Consider the following 8,537-nt stretch of genomic DNA (forward strand, 5'->3'; position numbering starts at 1 on the left):
AGAGTAGCCTACTGATACACAACACAGCTGGCCTAGAGTAGCCTACTGGATAACAACCACAGCTGGCTAGAGTAGTCCTACTGATAACAACACAGCTGGCCTAGAGTAGCTACTGATAACAACCACAGCTGGCCTAGAGAGCCTACTGATAAACAATCGACGCTGTCAGCGAGTTAGCCTACTGATAACACACAGCTGGCCTAGAGTAGCTACTGATACAACGCACAAGCTGGCCTAGAGTAGCCTACTGATAACAACACAGCGGCCTAAGAGTAGCCTACTGATAACCACAGCTGGCTAAGAGACGCCTACTGAGAACAACACCAGTGGCTAGCGTAGCTACTGATAACAACCACAGCTGGTCTAGAGTAGCCTACTGAACAACCACAGCTGGCCTAGAGTAGCTACTGGGATAGCTACTCAACCAGTTGGCTAGAGTAGCCTATGATAAACACAGCTGGCTAGAACTACTGATAACAACACAAGCTGGCCTAGAGTAGCCTACTGATAAACAACCACAGCTGGCTAGAGTAGCCTACTGAGAACAACCACAGCTGGCTAGAGTAGCCTACTGATTAACACCCACAGCTGCCTAGACGTAGCCTACTGATAACAACACAGCTGGCCAGAGTAGCCTACTGATAACCACCACAGCTGGCCTAGAGTATGTTACTGATAACACCACAGCTGGCCTAGAGTAGCCTACGAAAACAACCACAGCTGGCCTAAGAGTAGCCTACGATAACAACCACAGGCTGGCCTAGAGTAGCCTACTGATAACAACCACAGCTGGCAGAGTAGCCTACTGATAACAACCACAGCTGCCTAGAGTAGCCTACTGATAACAACCACAGCTGGCCTAGAGTAGCCTACTGATACAACACAGCTGCCTAGAGTAGCCTACTGATAAAACCACAGCTGGCCTAGAGTAGCCTACTGATAACACAACACAGCTGGCCTAGAGTAGCTAACTGATAACAACCACAGCTGGCCTAGAGTAGTCCTACTGATAACACCACACGCCAGAGTAGCCTACTGATAAAACACCAAGCTGGCCTAGAGTAGCCTACTGAAACCACAGCTGGCCTAGAGTAGCCTACTGATAACACAACCACAGCTGCCAGAGTAGCCTATGACAACCACAGCTGGCCTAGAAAAAGGTTAAGCCCCTAACAACTGATAAACAACCACAGCTGCCTAGAGTAGCCTACTGAAACTGCAGCTGGCCTAGAGTGCCTACTGATAACAACCACAGCTGGCCTAGATAAGCCTACTGATAACAACCACAGCTGGCCTGGAGTAGCCTACATAAACCCAGTGCCTGAGTACACTGATAACAACCACAGCTGTCTTAGGAGGTAGCTCTACTGATAACAAACCACGAGCTGGCTAGAGTATCCTACTGATAACCACACTGGCCTAGAGTAGCCTACTGATAACAACCACAGCTGGTCTAGGTAGCACTGATAACAACACAGCTGCTAGAGTAGTCTACTGTAACACCACAGCTGGCCTAGAGTACCTACTGATAACCACAGCTGGCCTAGAAGTAGTCTACTGATAACAACCACAGCTGGTCCTAAGAGAGTCTACTGATAACAACCACAGCTGGCCTAAGAGTAGCCTTACTGACAACCACAAGCTGCCTGAGTAGCTACTGATAACAACACAGCTGCCTAGAGTAGCCTACTGATAACAACCACAGCTGCCTAGAGTAGCCTACTGATAACAATCACAGCTGGTCTAGAGTAGCCTACTGATAACAACCAAGCTGGCTAGAGAGCCTACTGATAACAACCACAGCTGGCCTAGAGTAGCCTACTGATAACACACACAGCTGCCTAGAGTAGCTACTACAACTATCACAGCTGGCCTAGAGTAGCCTACTGATAACAACCACAGCTGGCTAGAAGTAGCCTACTGATAACAACCACAGCTGGCTAGAGTAGCTACTGATAACAACACAGCTGGCCTAGAGTAGCCTACTGATAACAACCACAGCTGGTCAGAGTAGTCTACTGATAACAACACAGCTGCAAGTACCCGGATAAAACCACAGCTGGTCTAGAGTAGCCTACTGATAACAACCACAGCTGGCCTAGAGTAGCCTACTGATAACAACCACAGCTGGCCTAGAGTAGCCTACTGATAACAACCACAGCTGGCCTAGAGTAGCCTACTGATAAACAACCACAGCTGGCTAGTAAGCCTACTGATAACAACCACAGCTGGTCTAGAGTAGCCTACTGATAACCCAACCACAGCTGGCCTGGATAGCCTTGTTTTAAGACTGGTCATACCAGGATCATTCAGCATCTGAAGTCCAGGATGTAAGGGAGGTTCTGAAGGGTTGGCTAGATGTGATTGGACTGAAGATCAGCCAATTAAAACCTGGTGGCTTGTCTGCACCGTTTCTGCCATTGGACTCCCATTCTGGAGACGCTGTGAAAGCAGGACGTTCAACAGAGAGATCGGCTGATAGAGAGATACACCTGGTGCACAGAGGATGGGAACCAGGAAAATGGATCTGACCCATTTGAATAAATTCGACAACCGTTCCAACGCTTCTTATCCCCAGTTTGGTCATATATCCAAACACACACAGTAAATGTGCGTTAGAACCCATATCTGTCGTCACTCTTCTGTATGTTCCTGTTCCTGTACTGATGAATACACACAGCGGCAAGAAAAATACCGTGGGAGTCTTTTCTTCACCTCAGCCTTTATAGTCAAATCGCCAGAGCACAGCTGTGTTCTTATTCTGGACAAATGGCACCCTATCCCTTCGTAGTGCACTACTTCAGACGCGGTCAGACCCTTCTCTAAGTAGACTGATTTAGCAAGTCTGGTACATATTTCAGTGTTCGACCAAACCGTACCGAGCCCCCGGACGATACGACCCGATACCCGACCCGACCCCCAGACGGTTACCCGACCGACCCAGACGCCCCCAGACGGTACCACTCCCCGACCCGACCGCAGACGACAAGAAAAACAAGTGCTACCCGGTGAATGGTTGATGAATTTATCCCCCATTTTAAATCATGACTACAAACGTATCAGACAGGCGACGCTGCCAGTGCCTACCAGCGAACAGACAAAAGGACACTTGGAAACAACCCACACCTAGAGATGAATGAAAGAGCATCCTTCTCACACCGACTGATGCCTTGTGGGAAAACAAGACTGTGTGACCTAACAGCCCTCTCCCTCTGCATCCAAAATGGTGCCATACTTTTTGACCAGCTCTAGAAAGATTTATCCTAGAGGTTGTGAGGGAGACATGTTCCCATAGAAAGACAATTACTGAAGCAGACTTCCCTTTCAAGTCAATGAGACACGGAGGTGAACCGGCGGCCATTTTGAGTGAGTGTATTTATATGCATATTCCATGAGGGGGAGAAGGGAGTTGGAGTCCATTTACTCAGACAGTTATGGGTGAACTGGCGGCCATTTTGAGTGAGTAATTCCATGAGGGGGGAGAAGGGAGATGGAGTCCATTTACTCAGACAGTTATGGGTGAACTGGCGGCCATTTTGAGTGAGTAATTCCATGAGGGGGGAGAAGGGAGTTGGAGTCCATTTACTCAGACAGGTACAATAATGAATCTCACTCCAGCACAACATATTTCCATTTATCTTTTACAATAAATAAAGTCTTACAAAGCAAAAAAGGTGTGAACACACATTCAGTAGAAACACACACAGACAGGACACTGGGTTTAGGCAGTGAAAGGTGAGAACTAACTAGATGCCGTTGGAGGACGAGGGTTTAATCTAGTCCTCAGATTATCTGGTGAAACTGACCCAGTCCTACATTAACATAAAGGACCTGCAGCTAAAATGGCTCCCTATTCCCTACATAGTGCACTACTTTTGACCAGAGCCCTATGGGGGACCCTATCCCCTACATAGTGCACTACTTTTGACCAGAGCCCTATGGGGGACCCTATCCCCTACATAGTGCACTACTTTTGACCAGAGCCCTATTGGGAGACCCTATTCCCTACATAGTGCACTAGATAGGGAATAGGGAGCCATTTGAAATGAACCCTCATTAACACACCCCTTCTTCAAAACACAGTTCTCTCTTCATGTTATCCTCAGAGAGCTGGACAGAGCCAGTAGATAAAACACTCCCTCTTCATTCTAGTCTACCACACTTTTAAAATGTCTCCTCTTTCCCCACAACCAGAAGAACCACAATCTCGCTAACCGTTTAAAAACCCATCAACCTGCTTCCCTCTCATCTTTTAATTAAAACTATAGCAGCGGTATCTAGACGGAATGTTACTGAATCCCACAATAAGCTGAATATGGGTTCGTTCAACAAGTCTTATGCCTGTTAGAAGCAAGACGGTGGAGCCCATTGAACTTTCACAGTAATAAATCACAATTAACCAGATTTTAATAACAAAAAAAAGGGTGTGTTGGCACAACACGCATGCGAAATTCAACATTTAATTTCAACGGTCACATGTACGTCTAACTGTGTTATACAGTGTGTCTAGTTCAGGTGAGTTCTAGTTCCAGTGTGTCTCTGTTAGTGTGTCTAGTACAGGTGTGTCTCTCTGTTAGGTGTTAGTCCATCGGGCGGTGTGTTAACAGATGTGTCTAGTCCGGTACGTCTTCTGTTAGTGGTCTAGTAGGTGTGTTACAGTGTGTCTAGTCCAGTACGCTCTGTTAGTGTGTCTAGTCCGGGGTTAACGTGTGTCTAGTCCAGGTACGTCTCTGTTAGTGTGTCTGTCCAGGTGTGTTACAGTGTGTCTAGTCCAGGTGTTCTCTTTAGTGGCTATCCAGTGTGTTACAGTGTGTCTAAGTCCAGGTGTTCTCTGTTAGTGTGTTAGTCCAGTGTGTTACAGTGTGTCTAGTCCAGGTACGTCTCTGTTAGTGTGTCTAGTCAGGTGTGTTAGTGTGTCTAGTCCAGGTACGCTCTGTTAGTGTCTCTAGTCCAGGTGTGTTACAGTGTGTCTAGTTCCAGTGTTACGTCTCTGTTAGTGTGTCTAGTCCAGGTGTTGTTATCAGCGTTGTGTCTCATCCAGGTACGTCTCTGTTAGTGTGCTAGTCCAGTGGTGTTACAGTTTGGTCCAGGTAGTCTCTGTTAGTGTTCTAGTCCAGGTGTGTTACAGTGTGTTCTAGTCCAGTACTCCTCGTAGTGTTGCTAGTCCAGTTGTTACGGTGTGTCTAGTCCAGGTACGTCTCTGTTAGTCTGTGTCTATCAGTCCCCTGTTTACGGTGTCTAGTTCAGTCCAGGTGCTCTGTCGTCTGTTAGTGTGTCTAGGTCCAGTGTTGGTCTACAGTGTGCTAGTCAGTACTGTGTCTCTGGTTAGTGTGTCTAGTCCAGGTGTTTACAGTGCTAGTCTAGTCCAGGGTCGTCTCTGTTAGTGTGTCTAGTCCAGGTGTGTTACAGTGTGTCTAGTCCAGGTACGTCTCTGTTAGTGTGTCTAGCTCCAGGTGTTACAGTGATGTTCAGTCCAGTACGTCTCTTTTAGCTGTGTCTAGTCCAGTGTGTACAGTTGTGTCTAGTCCAGTAGTCTCTGTTGATGTGTCTAGTTTCAAGTTTTGTGTTAGTACGGTGTGCTAGTTCAGTCCAGGTGTGTCTCTGTTCTAGCGTGTCAGTCCAGGTTGTGTCACCATGTGTTGTAGTCTCAGGGTGTCTCGTTAGCTGTGTGTCTAGTCCAGTGTGTTACAGTGTGTCTAGTCCAGGTACGTCTCTGTTAGTGTGTCTAGTCCAGGTGGTTACAGTGTGTCTGTCCAGTACGTCTCTGTTAGTGTGTCTAGTTCAGGTGTGCTAGTCCAGGTACTCTCTTTAGTGTGTCGATTCAGTGTGTGTGATGCCCTCTGGCATCACATGACCAAAAGACCTCCTATTCCCTTCTGTTACTAGTTCAACCATCTAGTGACTAGTTGCCATGGTAGTGCACTAGATAGGGAAGGGGCCTGGTCTAAAGTAGTGGCACTAGATAGGAATAGGGGCCATTCCAGATTGGAGAGCTGTTCAGCAGACAGGCAAGGTTAAAGAGGGTTAAAATAAACATGACCTTGAGTACAGGGGCAGAGGGCTAGGTCTGGACCTGGGTGGAGTGGCTAAGGGCCTAGACTGGGCGGAGGGGCTAGGGGTACAGGGACTGACCTGGGTGGAGGGGCTAAGGCCTAGGACGGGCGCGAGGGCACAGGACTGGACTGGGTGGAGGGGCTAGGGACAAGATTGGACCTGGGCGGAGGGGCACAGGATGGACCTGGGGCGGAGGGCACAGGACTGACCTGGCGGAGGGGCACAGGACTGGACCTGGGCGGAGGGCGCACGGGACCTGACCTGGGGCGGAGGGGCACAGGACTGGACCTGGGGCGAGAGGGCACAGACGCGACCTGGGGCGGAGGGGCACAGGACTGGACCTGGGGCGGAGGGACAGGACTGACCTGGGGGGAGGGCACAGGACTGGACCTGGGGGGAACGGGCACAGGACTGGACCTGGGGCGGAGGGGCACAGGACGACGGGGCGAGGGGCGACTGCTGGGCGAGCACAGGACTGACCTGGGCGGAGGCAGGACTGGAGGGGCGGATAGGGCTAGGACTGGACCTGGGGCGGAGTGGGCACAGGACTGGAGGGCTAGGGTATAGGACTGGACCTGGGGGAGGGGCACTAGGACTGGGACTGGGCGGAGGGCGAGGGCACAGGATGGGACTGGGGCGGAGGTATAAGGACTGGACTAGGACGAGGGGCTAGGGTACAGACTGGACTGAGCGGGAGGGGCTAGGGGTACCAGACTGGCCTGAGGCGGAGGGGCTAGGGTACAGGACTGACCTGAGGCGGAGGGGCTAGGGGTACAGGACTGACCTGGCGAGGGCTAGGGACAGACTGGACCTGGGGCGAGGCTAGGGTACAGACTGGAGCCGAGGCGGAGGCTATGTCTAGAGGACTGGACCTGGGGCGGAGGGCACAGGACTGGACCTGGTTAGTTGATAGGCAGAAGGGTTGAGTGGGGTCAGCCTGTATCGCCCTCCAGGGGGCGTTGTCCTTAAGCCTTATCTCCTCCAGTATGTTGTCCATGGGGCGTGTCCTCTAAGCCTTCTCCTCCAGTATGTTGTCCAGGGGGCTGTCTCTTAAGCCTTACTTCTCCTCCAGTATGTTGGTCCAGGGGGCGTGTCCTCTAAGCCTTCGTCTCCAGTATGTTTGTCCAGGGGGCGTGCTCGCTCTAAGCCTTCTCCTCCAGTATGTTGTCCAGGGGCGCTGTCCTCTAAGCCTCTCCGTCCAGATGTTGTCCAGGGGCGTTCCTCTAAGCCTTCTCTCAGTATGTTGTCCAGTATGTCTCTAGCTCTTTCCTAGGGGGCGTGTCCTCTAACCTTCTTCTCCTCCAGTATGTCTGTCCAGGGGGGTGTCCTCTAGCTTTCTCCTCCAGTATGTTGTCCAGGGCGATGGCTCTAAGCCTTCTTCTCCTCCAGTATGTTGTGCAGGGGGCGCTGTTCGCTCTAAGCCTTCTTCTTCCTCCAGTATGTTGTGCAGGGGGCGTGTCCTCTAAGCCTTCTTCCCTCCAGTATGTTGTTCCAGGGGCTGTGTCCTCTAGCCTTTCTCCTCCAGTATGTGTCCAGGGGCGTGTCCTCTAAGCCTCTACTCCTCCAGTATGTTGTCCAGGGGCGTGTACTCTCACTGCCTTAGCTTCTCCTCCAGTAGTGTCAGGGGCGTCCTGCTCCTCCCGTATTTGTCAGGGGGCGTGTCCTCTAAGCTTCTTCTCTCCAGTATGTTGTCCAGGGGCGTGTCCTCTAAGCCTTTTCTCCTCAGTATGTTGTCCAGGGGCGTGTCCTCTAAGCCTTCTTCTCCTCAGTATGTGTCCAGGGGGCGTGTCCTCTAAGCCTTCTTCTCCTCCAGTATTGTTGTCCAGGGGCGTGTCCTCTAAGCCTTCTCTTCTCCTCCAGTACGTTGTGCAGTTCATCCCGTCCTCTGCTGTTTTGACCCTGATGAGCATGGCGACAGGGTTGTAGGGTTGCTGTGGTCCACCACACGGGGTTAGGGACACATATCACCATACGTTTTCTTCCCATCCTGGAACAGGGTGTGGAGGCCTGGACCAGATTTCACAGGATGTTACCTGGAGAGAGAGAGAGAGAGAGGTGTTATGATGAGGGCTGGACCAGGATGTTCACAGGATGTTACTGGAGAGAGAGAGAGAGGGTGTTATTGATGAGGGCTGGACCAGGATGTTCAACAGGATGTTACCTGGAGGAGAGAGAGAGAGGTGTTATTGATGAGGGCTGGACCAGGATGTTCAACAGGATGTTACCTGGAGGAGAAGAGAGAGGTGTTATTGATGAGGGCTGGACCAGGATGTTCAACAGGATGTTACCTGGAGAGAGAGAGAGAGAGAGGTGTTATGATGAGTCTGGAACAGGATGTTACCTGGAGAGAGAGAGAAGAGGTAGTTATGGATGATGGGGCTGGACCAGGATGTTCAACAGGATGTTACCTTGAGGAGAGAGAAGAGGTGTTATTGATGAGGGCGGACCAGGATGTTTCCAGGATGTACCTGGAGGAGAGAGAG

The 8,537-nt window shown here is 50.7% G+C and overlaps 2 long non-coding RNA genes across 24 annotated transcripts; one reads left to right on the forward strand and one right to left on the reverse strand.

Annotated features, from left to right (window-relative positions):
* Nucleotides 1-3,011: 3,011 nt before the first annotated feature.
* On the reverse strand, nt 3,012-4,983 carry LOC139026673 (uncharacterized). The gene is made up of 3 exons (XR_011478561.1): nt 4,931-4,983; nt 4,708-4,780; nt 3,012-4,570 (listed from the first exon to the last, which is right to left on the reverse strand). It is a non-coding gene; the product is annotated as an uncharacterized lncRNA (long non-coding RNA).
* LOC139026672 (uncharacterized) lies at nt 4,449-5,751 on the forward strand. Of its 23 annotated transcripts, XR_011478555.1 has the most exons (7): nt 4,733-4,752; nt 4,852-4,891; nt 4,941-4,979; nt 5,042-5,057; nt 5,105-5,137; nt 5,365-5,453; nt 5,682-5,751. It is a non-coding gene; the product is annotated as an uncharacterized lncRNA (long non-coding RNA). The 23 variants fall into 23 exon arrangements; XR_011478540.1 differs by lacking the exon at nt 4,852-4,891 and having other exon boundaries at nt 4,711-4,777; nt 4,927-4,979; XR_011478541.1 differs by lacking the exons at nt 4,852-4,891; nt 5,042-5,057; nt 5,105-5,137 and adding an exon at nt 4,491-4,515 and having other exon boundaries at nt 4,723-4,777; nt 4,927-4,979; nt 5,370-5,453.
* The last annotated feature ends 2,786 nt before the right edge of the window (nt 5,752-8,537 follow it).

Source organism: Salvelinus sp. IW2-2015, unplaced genomic scaffold, assembly GCF_002910315.2.
Source record: "Salvelinus sp. IW2-2015 unplaced genomic scaffold, ASM291031v2 Un_scaffold5456, whole genome shotgun sequence".
Taxonomy (NCBI): domain Eukaryota; kingdom Metazoa; phylum Chordata; class Actinopteri; order Salmoniformes; family Salmonidae; genus Salvelinus; species Salvelinus sp. IW2-2015.